The sequence below is a fragment of the Cetorhinus maximus genome, chromosome 13, assembly GCF_964194155.1.
Source record: "Cetorhinus maximus chromosome 13, sCetMax3.hap1.1, whole genome shotgun sequence".
NCBI lineage: Eukaryota > Metazoa > Chordata > Chondrichthyes > Lamniformes > Cetorhinidae > Cetorhinus > Cetorhinus maximus.
Genome location: NC_135891.1, coordinates 105,189,833 through 105,202,998, shown reverse-complemented (window position 1 = coordinate 105,202,998; position 13,166 = coordinate 105,189,833). Strand labels below are relative to the sequence as shown.

General features: G+C 45.4%; 1 long non-coding RNA gene across 1 annotated transcript in view; it reads right to left on the bottom strand.

Moving 5' to 3' along the window:
- Positions 1-2,776: 2,776 nt before the first annotated feature.
- LOC144689247 (uncharacterized) overlaps positions 2,777-13,166 on the bottom strand; it is a 57,380-nt gene continuing 46,990 nt past the window's right edge. The window contains exon 3 of the long non-coding RNA XR_013578607.1: positions 2,777-2,869. This is a non-coding gene — a long non-coding RNA (uncharacterized LOC144689247). The remainder of the gene's footprint in view (positions 2,870-13,166) is intronic.

The following is a 13,166-nucleotide window of genomic DNA, read 5'->3' as shown; positions in this document are numbered from 1 at the left end:
ATAGGGGACTGGTGAGTATTGGTTTTAACATATAATGACTGGTCACATAAACTGATAGGCCTCGAACAAACAGATCCTCGTAATAAAACAAAGTATTTGCCTTTGATACAACACCAGTCTCAGGCTCAGCAGCTAGATGAATGTTGTACCAACTTTATGTTGCCCGCCCAATTTTATTCCTCTCAAGGCTATTCCTTCTCACTTCCTTCCAAAGGTGTCACCTGCCCTGTATTAACTCACATATCTCGGTCTCTACAGCTGGTATCACTGAGCTATTCCACTATTTCCTCACGTACTCCCTTGTGCATCTTAATTTTAATGACTCAGCCATTGGTTGTCATGCCTTCAGCTGCCTAAGCCCTGAGCTCCGGAATTCCCTCCCAAAACCTCTCTTTCTCCCTACCTCTCTCTCTCTTCTTCATTAGGAGCTCCTTCAAAGACATTAAGAAAGTATAGGCAGGACTTTTCCCCTGTCGGGGGCGAAGTTGAACGGCGGGCACGCACAGGCGTGCTTCCGATCGGCGCCCCCAATTGGGGGCATGCCGCCATTTTACTTGGGCGGGCAGATTAAGGCCCGCCCAGCGCGACGTCCGCACAGGAGCGCTATGCGCTCCCTGCGCGGGCGGGGGGCAAATCCCGAAATCGAGAGTGCGTTCTTTTGCGCATGCGCACGAAAGAGCGCATTCATCTCCCTGAGGCTAAGTGCTGCCTCAGGGAGATCGGCTGTTCTGCGACATGAATTAAAAATAGAAAAAACAAATTCCTGACATGTCCCCTCATGTGACACTGTCACATGAGTTGGGACAGATCCATAATTTTAACAAAAACTTTGTTAAAATTTTTAAACTTACATGAAACTTCATCCCGCCAGTGGATGAGGTTTTGTGCTTTTTCTAATTCCCGCCGGGGCTCCTGGCCTGCCCGCCAACCTTAAGGTTTGATGGGAAGGTCTATTAATTAGTTTAATGACTCTGTCAATGGCCTCCATTGGCCATTGACAGGTCAGCGAGCGCGCAGCTGATTTTGCTGAGCCCCTGCCTACCAGAAAATTTTAATGGGGCGCAGTGACATCGGGAATTCCGCCTGACGTCACCGCACGTCATTTTACGCGTTGGTGAGCAGGCCCCGCCCCCCCGCTCGTCGACGGGAAAATCCTGCTCTATGTCTTTGTGTAGCACTTTTCATGACCTCAAGAAGTCAAAAGTGCTTCTGAAGGGTAATCATTGCCCTACATTACAACGTTGACTACACTTTAAAAGTTATCTCTTGGACCAAGCTTTTGGCCACCTGTCCTTGTATCCTAACCCATTTATGTGACTCGGTAACATTTTGATAACACTCGTGTGGAGTGCCTTGAGATGTTTTACTCCATTAAAGATGTTATTTAAGTGCAATGTGTTGTTATGGGAGACACTACAGTTGAGCTCTGTCCTGGCTTTGTTTGAAGATCACAACAGTGCAGTGTCCAGCAACAGCAATTATGGAACAATGGTGAGGAGCGAATGATTTCTTTACCTTCACAGGCAAGTTGCACTGCACTAAGATCATCTGAGATCATTTGTAGCAACTGTCATGCAGGTTCAGATCAGCTAATTTAGCACTGTTAATTATTCAATCTTGGTCCACCCAGGCCTGCTTCATATCTCTCAGAAGTATAGTGTACAGAAAATCTCCTAATTGAGTTATGAATAAAAAAGAATGTACTTGTATTGATATAGCGCCTTATCACAGCCCAAAGCACTTTAAAATTAATGGATTACTTTCTATTATACCTAAGCAGCTACAGCAGTCAATTTGCATTCAATGAGGTCCCATAAACAGTAAATGGGTGAATAACTAGGTAAAACGTCTTGCATTTATGTAACACTTTTCGCAATTTCAGGATGTGCCAAAGCGCTTTACAGCTAATGAAATACCTTTGAAGTGTAGTCACTGTTCTAGAAAAAGCATCAGCCGATTTGCACGCAGCAAGATACTTCGACAACGTTATGATAATAACCGGATAATCTGTTAGCCGAGACATCGGTGTGAAACCCACGTTCTTCTTTGAAATAGTTGCATTGGATTGTTTGCGTCCACCCTGAGAGGGTAAATGAGGCCTTGGTTTAACATCTCACGCAACCCAACACTCGCACTCACTCAGTACTGCACTAAGTATCAGTCTAGGTTTTGGAATGGCACTTGAACCTAGAGCCTTCCTCCCCAGAGGAAGAATGCCCCCAACTGACTCAAAGCTGATTTGTTGCACGAGGGAGGACACTGGCTTTCCTTTCACTTTTAGATTAACATCTCACCTGAAAGGCAATGCCTCCAACAATATAGTGCTCCTTTAGCAACAAGACGAAATGTCAATCTAGATTAAATATTCATATCTGTGTTAGGATTTACATCTACAACCAGGGGCAAGAGTACTACTAGCTGAGTCTAGTAGCAGCTTGAATTGAAATACCATTCTGCAAATGAGAAGCCGTGTTGGTGAGGTGATCTCAAAAGTATAGATTTGGTACAGCTCCAGGTTTTTCATGATCTTATTCTGTAATTTAGTTATCACATTTTTTTACCTTTCAAATTTTATTCACTAATGGTCAGACACAAAGACACAATGCAGCAAACAAACTCCTCTGCACTGACTAAGCAAAACACACCATTCACAACTGCTGTAAGGGCCTTTGAACAATAATATAAATTATACATTGCCCACAAACACTAGGGTGTCCATAAAGCTGCATTTCTTGTGCTCTCCAAGGTTAACTTGGCAGGTTTTGATAATAGTTTAAAGTAGTCTGCAAACAAAAAATGTGACTGCCACTCTGTTCTTTGTCTTCAACAGTACTTGGTTTGATTGATGGCACTGCAAAGGCCTTGTATCCTGGAAAAGAAGGTAATAGTCGGCATGAAATTAACTAGGAACAAATTGGAAAAAATCCATTTTAACATCACTCGTCATTTGTTTCTCCGTTTATTTGTGTCTCTGTAAATGATGCTTTCTAACAGCACTTTTATTTTCATACGTTGTGGATTTTACTATTTTGCAAGATTGCAAAAATGTTATGACGTGGCAGATGATGTGTGCCAGGCAAATCAAATCCACAAAAGAAACTTGGCCACGCTATCACAGCTGTTTTGCAACTTGCATTTATTATGAGAAGATGTGTGCACTGAATTCAGAAGTAATGAGTCCACTAAATCTCCCTTTAGAGATTTTTAAAAATTGAATTAAAATACTTGTTAACGAATAAAAGATGTCAAGCACATACATAGACTACAATTACTTAATAATATAACAAATCCTAAAACTTCTAATTAACCTGACTCTAAATTATACACCCACTTTAAGGCAACAGTCCAAAATAGATTTTAGATTTAAGAAAACAAGCCAGCAAGTCACCACAGCATGCACTTGAAAGTAGAATTCCAAAATCTTGTCTCCAACTTCACTTACTTGACACAGCAAACTTTTGCAAGAATGGCTGGAGGCTTCCCAAAGGCTGTTTCCCACACTCCTGTTAGATCCTACATGGCCCCCTGACATAGCCTTTCATTCTCCTTTATATATATTTCTCTCTCTTTAATATTTACATTCCATTGTTCCATATATCTTTGGAACTTTACCTTACATGTTAAGACCCCATCCAAGTTCACTCGTTAGTATTTCAAGTACATTTCTATGCCTAGCTTCTTTTGATAATTTCAAGCTTGCAGCCTACCTGACTCCAAGGGCAGAATATTTCATTCGTCCGGCAGGTGTGTGCCCGACCCGAACGAGCTATAAAATGATGGACATTGATGTTGAGCGAGCGTCCCAACATCATCACGCACTCACGCGGTATTTTGGTTGGCAAGCGCATGCGGGAGTCGGCAGCATGCCCGTCAGCAACTAAACGGCCAATTAAGGCCATTAAAGTCATAGGGCAGAATGTTTAGGTTGGCGTGCAGGTGCACGCCCGACATGTCCGAGTGAAAAATAAAGCGCGTTGACGACGGCCGAGCATGCCGACATCAACGCGCAACCTTGCAATATTTTGCTAGGCAGGCGCGCGATTAAGATGGAGGTGCGCCCGCCATTAATTAAGTGGCCAGTTAAGACCCTTGAGACATGAATTGTCTCAGAGTTTATTTAGCCCGTGTGATTTTCAGGGCGTCGCAAGGGCTAAACGAGCTGGCGGGCAGGCCACGTTTTCAAAAAGCTCATCCACGGGCGGGATAAGAGTGATGAGCGGGCTTGTTAATGCGGGTTGTTTGTACTTTAGCTTATAAGCTGCTGCTGGTTGCTTGTGTGAGCGGTTTAGCTTAATTTCACTTCAGAGCTGCTTTGACAGAAATAAGAGGCTTCAGTTCAAGACTCAGTGTTGTTTTCCATGCCCACAGAGGATCCACACCACGTAGGTCGTTGCAGGTATCAGACAGCCTTCCGTTACCCTGGGAATGGGGATTGTGGTCTCTGCTGGGGGCACCTCCTATGAGGAGAAAGAGAGGGGCAGAAGGGGGAGCAGGGGCCAGATGTCCCTATTCAGCGTCCAAGGGAGTGAGGGAGAGGCGCAGGCACAAGGGGCGCAGGGCCAACAGGAAGGCCAAGGTGGAAGGGGCCACAGAAGACGCCACTATCCTGCTGCCAGGGTTTACAGGCGGCGATGCAGCTGCCTCAATATGTCTGAGGTGCAATGTCGAAGGAGGCTCTGTCTCTCAAGGGAGACAGTGAACTCTATCTGTCAGAGGATCGAGCCTGAGATCAGCTCCAGCTGTATGGGTGGACACCCCATGCCAGTGGCTCTGAGGGTCACAGTGGCCCTCAACTTCTATGCCTCCGACGGGCGGGGGATCTTTGTGGAGTCTCCCAATCAGCTGTCCATAGTTGTGTCAAGCTGGTGACAGAAGCTCTGATCAGCTGTGCATTGACTTCATTCATTACCGTACGGATGAGGCCAACCAGGCTGAGCGAGCCAGAGGCTTTGCAACAATTGCTGGGTTTCCCCACATTCAGGGTACAATCGACTGCACACATGTGGCCATCAAGGCGCCAGCAGGTGAGCCCGGTGCCTTCGCCAACAGGAAGGGCTTCCACTCCATGAACGTGCAGATAGTGTGTGACCACAGGATGCAGATTCTGCAAATCTGTGCAAGGTACACAGGCAGCTCCCATGACGCTTACACCCTGAGACACTCCCAGGTACCGAGGCTCTTCAGTGCTCCAGCCCGGCTGGATGGATGGCTGCTGGGTGACAAGGGCTATCCCCTCAAAAGGTGGCTCATGACGCCTCTCTGCCATCCAAGAACGGAGGCTGAGCTGCCGTACAACAGCAGCCATGCCTCCACAAGGGCTGTGGTAGAGAGAACCATTGATCTTCTCAAGTCGCGCTTCCGATGCCTGAATTGTTCAGAGGCCGCACTGCATACCCCTCAGATCGTGTGTCGCTGAGAGTGATTGCAAGCTGCACTCCACACAATCCGGCACTGGAAAGGGGGGACGCAATGGAGGAAGAAGATCTTGACACAGCTGCTCAGGCAGCAGACGGTGAGTCTAGTAGTGAGTCCAAGGACGAGCATGGACAGGAGAACACTGAGGGCATGGACGCTGACATGGGAAACCTCCAGGGAGGCAGGGACACCCGGGATGCTTTGATCCAATGCTCCTTCAGCTAGCATACCAAATAAGAACCACCACTGCATGCCAGGGCTGCAGGCTCCATACTCGATAGCTGACAGGATCATTTGCTTATTGAACAACGTGTACTATGTGCCATTTCAATAAAGTTTCATGAGAAACTAGTCACTCATAACATCATTGGCTACCCTGCACCTGTAGAACTAATGAAGCACCCAGGGGCTTGTTGTACAAAAACACATTTAATGATATGGTAAAAGCAAAAAACTGCAGATGCTGGAAATCCAAAACAAAAATAAAAATACCTGGAAAAGTTCAGTAGGTCTGACAGCATCTGCGGAGAGGAACACAATTAACGTTTCAAGTCCATATGACTCTTCAACAGAAGTAAAAATAGAAAAGAGGTGAAATATAAGCTGGTTTAAGGGGAGGGAAGGGGTGCGGGAGGGTGCAGCCAGTGCCACGGCTGGCATCTCCCCAGTCGCCGCAGACGTATTGGATGCCACGGCCACTGGCAGACGGGCGGAGGAGCTGCTGCCGTCATCCGGAGTGCCCTGAGAGGAGCCCACAGAGACAACAGGCAGAACATGTGCCAACGTTAGGTCGCTTTGCACCTCCCTGCTCACCACTGATGAATGGGCACCGAGCTGGGACACCTGGTGCCCAATCCATCTCCCACACTGACACTGACCAGCTGAGGTCATTGCCGGAGTGAGGGCTTGCAGGTCCGAGCACATCTCCAGGAACCCCTGATTGTTCTCCTGGAGCAGCCTCTCCATGAGAGTCACCACTCTCTCCACGGAGAAGGCATTGGGCTCGGCCATGAGGGTCATTGCATTGCTCACGCTCCACAAAGACTCCTCCACAATGGACACCATGCCACACATTCCCTCATGTATCCCCACCAGATCCTCCCGCACACCCTGCTGGACATCCAGCATCTGCTGCCTCAGGGACTCCAGAGGCCCAACATCAGCCATCGACTGAGCATGTTCTTGACCCCCAGCAATCCTCTGACTACCAGCGCCCTGGGCACTCTCTACCTCCAGCTGCACCTCAAGTGAGAGTGAAGTGCCCTCACCAATGTGCACCGAGATACTAGCTGCCGATCTAATGCCCACCGAGGTGCTGATATCTGCGCTGGTGCCTGCCTGGCTGAGAGGGTGTGACGCAGGTGAATTGTGATGGGTGCTGTCCTCTGGGGTCAGTGATGGACCTTCAGGCTCCTCACCCTGATGAGCTGCTGGTGAGCCTGAAAGGAAGAACAAGGACAGGTCATTAGTTGAAGTCATTGCACTGTTACTGTGCCTGCCTGGCACCCGGATGAGACAGATACGCTTCAGGGTGCCCTCGTCTTCCCATTATCAGTGAGGGTTCCAGGTTTGAGACTCACATCAATATAGAGATTACAATGGAATGGTTGCTATGACAGACATTCTGACCTCAGTGCACTCTTACCTCCCTGTGGCACCCCAACCTCACCATGGCCACTTGACTTAGGAACGTTGCGCCTCTCCAGCTCCATGGCCTCCTGCTCATATCGGGTCAAGATGAATAAGTGGGGTGGTCCCCCGCCAGTCCGCAAGCTCTCGGCATTATTATGGGATGTTTTCTCCTGAAAGGAGAGAGGAGCATTGATTAGTCCACCCTGTACCTGCAGCGCCATCACAGCCTGGCCAACTCCACCTGAGGAAAACCTCGCAGGGCTCAGCCGATCCATGACCCTGGAGCCGCAAAACACTCATTCCAAGCAGCCAGGGTTCACCCTCTTGCCCAGATGCTGCCTCATTGACATTTGCCACTCACAATCTAAGACCTCTGAGGTCCAAGTGGGGGATGGCCAGCTCTTACCTGCTGTGGTAAGTGACCCATGCCAACACGGTACTCACCCTTCCCGATCGCAGATCATTGAAGCGTTCCTGGCACTGCACCCATGTGCCCCTCACCATATCTTGGCTGCTGACCCTGGATGGCACCTCCTCCCAGGCCTTTTTAGTGAAGCAAGGGGGCCTCCTCCTCCCATCCCTGGAGACAAGGATTTCTCTCCGTGCTGCCACCTCCTCCAGGAGGGCAGTGAGGCACTCATCAGAGAAACACAGGGCCGAATGTCCCGCCGACCTGCCCTCCCACCTGCCATGTCCACCCGCAGCTCTGTCCATCACGAGGTCAACGCCCTTTACTGGGAGCCTTCCAATGGCTGCCGCGGCCGCATTTGAATTGGCCGCCAGGGTTGGCATTGGACACGGTGGACATTGAGCACCCGCCCCTGCCCGTCTCTTCTCGTTCATTCTCCGGCTGCAGCTGCATCTTACGCTGGGTAGGGCCTTAATTGGGCCGCCCGCTTAAAATCGCGGTGTGGAGCCGATCATGGGCAGCAGTCGGGTTCCTGATCGTCTCCAACCACCCCCACCAAGCCCCCCTGGATGAGGGAAAAATTCTGGCCATAATTAAAATAAACTTTTCGCTTTCCGGCCTACCTTACGGTTGGCGGGCAGGCAAATCGGCCAGGTGGCCTTTGAATGTTTTGCAAAACCTCATCCACGGGCTGAGGTTTCGGTCAGTGATTAAAAAAACATATAAATCTTTTCAAGCTAATTTCTAATATGTCCCTGCTCATGTCTGAGGGGACATGTTTTTTAACATTTTTAAATGCTTTATTTTTAATTTTAAGAATCTTCGCCTCCCCAGAAGCAGCTCTGTGCCTCGGGGAGCTTTCACTGCCACGCACTCACATACCTGCGTGAACCTCCGCACTCGCCCTCCTCCAACACCTGCTCCCCCACCGTCCCACAGCTCGCAATTCATGCTAGCTGGTCGTTAATCGGCCAGCCAACGTGAAATCGTGGTCGGGGCCCGATTGCCGGCGGCAGTCCATTTCGCCCCCGCCGAGCCCACCCAACGGCTGGAAAATCCTGGCCCAAATATAATTAAATCACACGGACAGAACAATCTACATTCGCACCCATAAACCTACTTTACAGTAAACCGGAATAATATTATGAAAATTATTTTACCTTCATAATAAGAAAGATAAAGGTGGGGGAAGAAAATTTGGCCTGTCTTAACTCACATACCTGGAAAGACCCTACGGAGTCACCATGACAGCTTTCAACTGTTTCTTAAACGATTCTGGCCTACCTGTAATCATTACCCAGTGTATTCATCAATTTTTGTGAGTTGAAGAACTTCCCTAAATTTGTCTTTCACTAGTTTGAACCTGTGACGCCTTTATCCTACTATTATGGTTTAGTTTGAAGTATTCTCTTGATGCATATTCCCTATTTTCTCTGTACATGCCTCAATTAAAACAAATATATACGGTCACTTCCTTTTAAGACTTAAAAGCTTGAGATTCGCCTGTTTATCTTCATTATTCTCTTATTTCAGTGATCCACCTGCAGGGCTTGAATATCTTCCTGGTGTCTCAGTGACCAGAAGGGGATTGATTAATGTACTGTACAGTTGAAGGCTATCTTGCAACCTACCATTTTCATTGCATAATTCACTATTCTATTTGATGTTTTGATACCTGCAGTGTTTGAACACGTTAAGCAGAAATTCTCTTAGGTTCCTTTCAATTTCACCTCAATACCATTCATGGAGTACTTTAGATGCCCATTTTGTTTCTCATGCAGTATTTCACACTTGATCACACTAAACTCCTGCCGTTGGCCTATTAATTTGTGTATCTTAGGCGACTTGTTCTGTATGTCCCAAATTGCTTCCTGTAATTTAACCGCCTACCTTCCCTCAATCTAGACTCAACTAAGGTTAAAATACAATGTTGTATTCACTTAAATATAGAAGATTAAGGGGTGGTCTAATTGAGGGGGCTAAGATGATCAAAGGAATTGATTGAATAGGTGGAAACTATCTCTCCTGGTAAGAGAGTCCAGAACGAAGGGGCACAGCCATAAAATTAAAGCTAAGCTGTTCAGGGGTGTTGTTAGAAAGCACTTCTTCACACGGTAGGATCATTTAAACCTGCAACCATCTCCCCAAAAAGCCACCGAGGTCACGGCATTTAACAGTTTCAAACTGAGTTTGATAGCTTTTTACAGAAGCAAAATACCGCAGACGTTGGCAGTCTGAAATAAAAGTGGGAAACGCTGAAGATACTCAGCAGCCAGGTAGAAAACAGAATTACCGGCCGAGATTTGCTGTCCCCAACACCGGCGGGCCGCATTGCAGGTGGGACGGGAAAATTTGGAGAACCGTTTACTTTTAACGGCCGGTACCAGGGGCCAGAAAACCCCCGCCCAATGTTTCAGATCAATGACCTTTCATCAGAAGTCCTGTGGCCATGAAAGGCGCTGCATGAATACAAATGTTTTATTTTAACTATTTCCAAGCTTTCCTTTGAAGCCTCACTGCTTTAAGTTCACTCGTTGTCTTTTACATCATACAGTAAGGTTTTTCACATCGCCACTTGGAATTCACATTTCCACTATTACTATTGATGAACTATATTGTGCAAGGCAAAAAAGTTCTCTTCGGCTGCATCATTTCTGGAGGAAATATCTGTTGAAAAAGGAATTACAGGGGCACTTGTAATCCACTTAAAAGTTAATGGCATTGGCAAAGGGATGGAAGATAATATAAAGTCGCTGAGCCTGGGGAGCAAGTCAAAATACATTCATGAAATGCAGTTGGCTGTAAGAAAGAAAACACAAGTGCATTGGTCTGGACTTTGCGCTATCAGTTCTTCCGGCCAGCAGCTTCTGGGGTCTGCACATGCGCAGTTAAATGGCAGGTTCAATCAAAGCATTCAAAAGGGGGTTAGACTGTTACCTGAAGAGGAAGAATGTGCAGGGTTATAGCGAGGGAATGGCACCAAGTCAATTGCTCATTTAGACAGCCAGTGCAGACATGATGGGCCAAATGGCCTCCTTTTACACTGTAACAATTCTGTGATTCCATGAAATGCAGAAACCAGGAAATTGCTTTCCAAGTTGCCCTGCTCCTTCAGAAACTGTGCTAAAACAGTATCTCATCGAGAGACTCGGTATTAAATCATATATGAAGGAAATGAAATTGCTGTACAGGTCGAGTATCCTTTATCCGAAATCCTAGGAGCCAATTGCATTTCGGATTTCAGTTAATTTCGATTTTCAGATACTCCCTATAAACTATTATCACAATAGCCTAAGCCTAGGCTAGCTATAGTCTAAAGTAAATAAAATGGCTAGAAAAGTAAGATGTATCATTGAATAATAAACACAGGGTACCCGTAATAAATTTCTTATTGACATGTTCACCACCAAAATCGTAAGGTAAACAATGCAGACAAACTATTCGACTTCCCGCACTGAAAGTCAATGAGATTCAAAAAAAAGTGCAGTTTTGGATATGTTTGGTTTTTGGATTTATGGATTAAGGATACTCGAACTGTACTTAAACAATGGATATCCACTAAATTTGCGAGCAAAAATTAGGGCTTGTTCATTCAATTGAAAGTGGATTTTTAGCAGCATTGTAAGTCTTACTGCAAAACAATCTCAGTGAATGTTAACTTTTTCTCTCTCTTGTTCTCTTAATTCCACCTTTCCCTCCATTTATTTTGTTTTCTATACATGAATTATCATTGAATTAAATATTCTAGTTTACACTTCCCGGAACAGACTCTGCATGCCTCAGTAATGCTTCCTCAACCTGCCTAGTTAAGGTGACAGCCCTTTGCTTGCCATGTTCACACAGGTCCCAGGTCCCCTGTGGAGTGTGAAGCACTGTTTGATTCTCTAATAACCAAGTTACAATGTAAAACCAACAGAAAGTCTCTGGCCAATGTAAGTATAATGAATGGATGCCATGAGTGCAAAATCTGGGCTGTTAAGAATTCAAATGCTAATAGCATGCAGTGCAATTGCTAGGCTTAATGCTATCTTGGTGAACATTTAAAGAATGATGAACTTGAAAGGGTTAATGGGTAGTTGGTGCCACTATATGCCAAAATATACCTTCAGGACAGGTTGGGGGCAAAGGGGATGTTGGAAAATAGACAAACGACCTCTTAATTTTGCTGAAAACGAATACATTTTGCTAAAGTTGTTGGTCTTGCACTCATCAGGACAAACACAAGAATGCCAAATTTCAAATGATCACAACAATTTATACTACAGGAGAAAAGGGTGCTGATTGCTTGGCAAGTCAACTCTGATTGGCTGAAGCATTGTCATGGAGAAAGCAATAGGCTGCCCAAGCTCCAAAGACTTCAAAATGGTGCAAAACCTTGAACGCATTTCTTTTGTTTGCAGAGGATGGGTCCCTGCTTATAAACGTATGACGCTTCTGGCAAACATAAATGGGCCTTGTAATTTCTAATGGAAGTTCGTCTACCTGAAATTTTAACTTTGTTTTTTCTCTCCACAGATGCTGCCTGGGTTTCTCCTGCATTTCTGTTTTTATTTCATATTTCTAACCTCTGCAATGTTTTGCTTTTGTTTGTTCTTAACTTCTTACTTTAGTTCCAGTAAGAAAATAGTGTGACTCAGTGGGCCCTTGGCCAGTAACCTAACTATCCGAAGACGCTTTGAACCTTATTAAGCTTTCGATTAGGCTGACATAAATGTCATTAAGACATTTATGCCAGGTCATAGTATTTTGTTTTGCGAGTTCTGTGTTTTGCAAGAGAGGTTCAAAGCGAGAAAATTCTGTAGGCTTTACTTTTGGATGGGATTTAGATAGCACTGCTCAAACAGGGAGAATTGCTTTATAAAGTCTCCATTTACCTGTGAGGCAACACCATTCTTTACATTCTTTTTAAGAATCACTGCAGTTCATGGAGCTATTCACATGCGCTAGACAATGATTTAAACTCATTCATCAAAAATAAAAATCAATCAGAGTTGACACTAGGCTTAGCAGGGAAGGCACCTCCTCAGTATGCTTGCTATATGGGAAACTAGTTATACAGATTCTCCTGCAGCGAATAATTGATCCATTCATCTTTCCGCCTGTCTATCCATTATTCTTCCGAATATCAGTTTACCCATCCCTTCATCCATCCTTCTTCCAGTTTGTCGGTACATATATTAAGACATGTCATTCAAATTCACATGTCTAAGGAACCATAATGGTGCTGGTTGACAGGTACCTATTTCATTATCAATATTGGGAATGCCGTAAAGACTTTGTGTATTTTTTACCGCATGTATGGTATTGTGGGATGTTTGGTGCTGACTGCAGAAAATGAAATAGGTTTTGAAGCTACATTAATCAAGATGATTTTATTTAACAGCATATTTCTGAGCGTACTTACAAAACTCAGCTTTCTGCATATTTATTTCTTATGATTTTCCACCTTTATTTTTGCCAACTTCTGGTTGTACTAAAACCAAGTTTCCATTTCTCATTCATTAAAAAAAACATAAAATGGATGGAATTGTTATTTCAGTTTTGGTCAGCTAGTCTCAGCATTGCCTGACAGAGAATGAATATTTCCTCAGTTCCCCCTGTTGAAGGAGTATAACATTTCATTTTAGAGCAGCATTGCTACAGCTTTACAATTAAACAGCTATGTTTTTGAGAAGGTTTCTGAAGGCTGGGAATACGGGTTGTGAGGTGA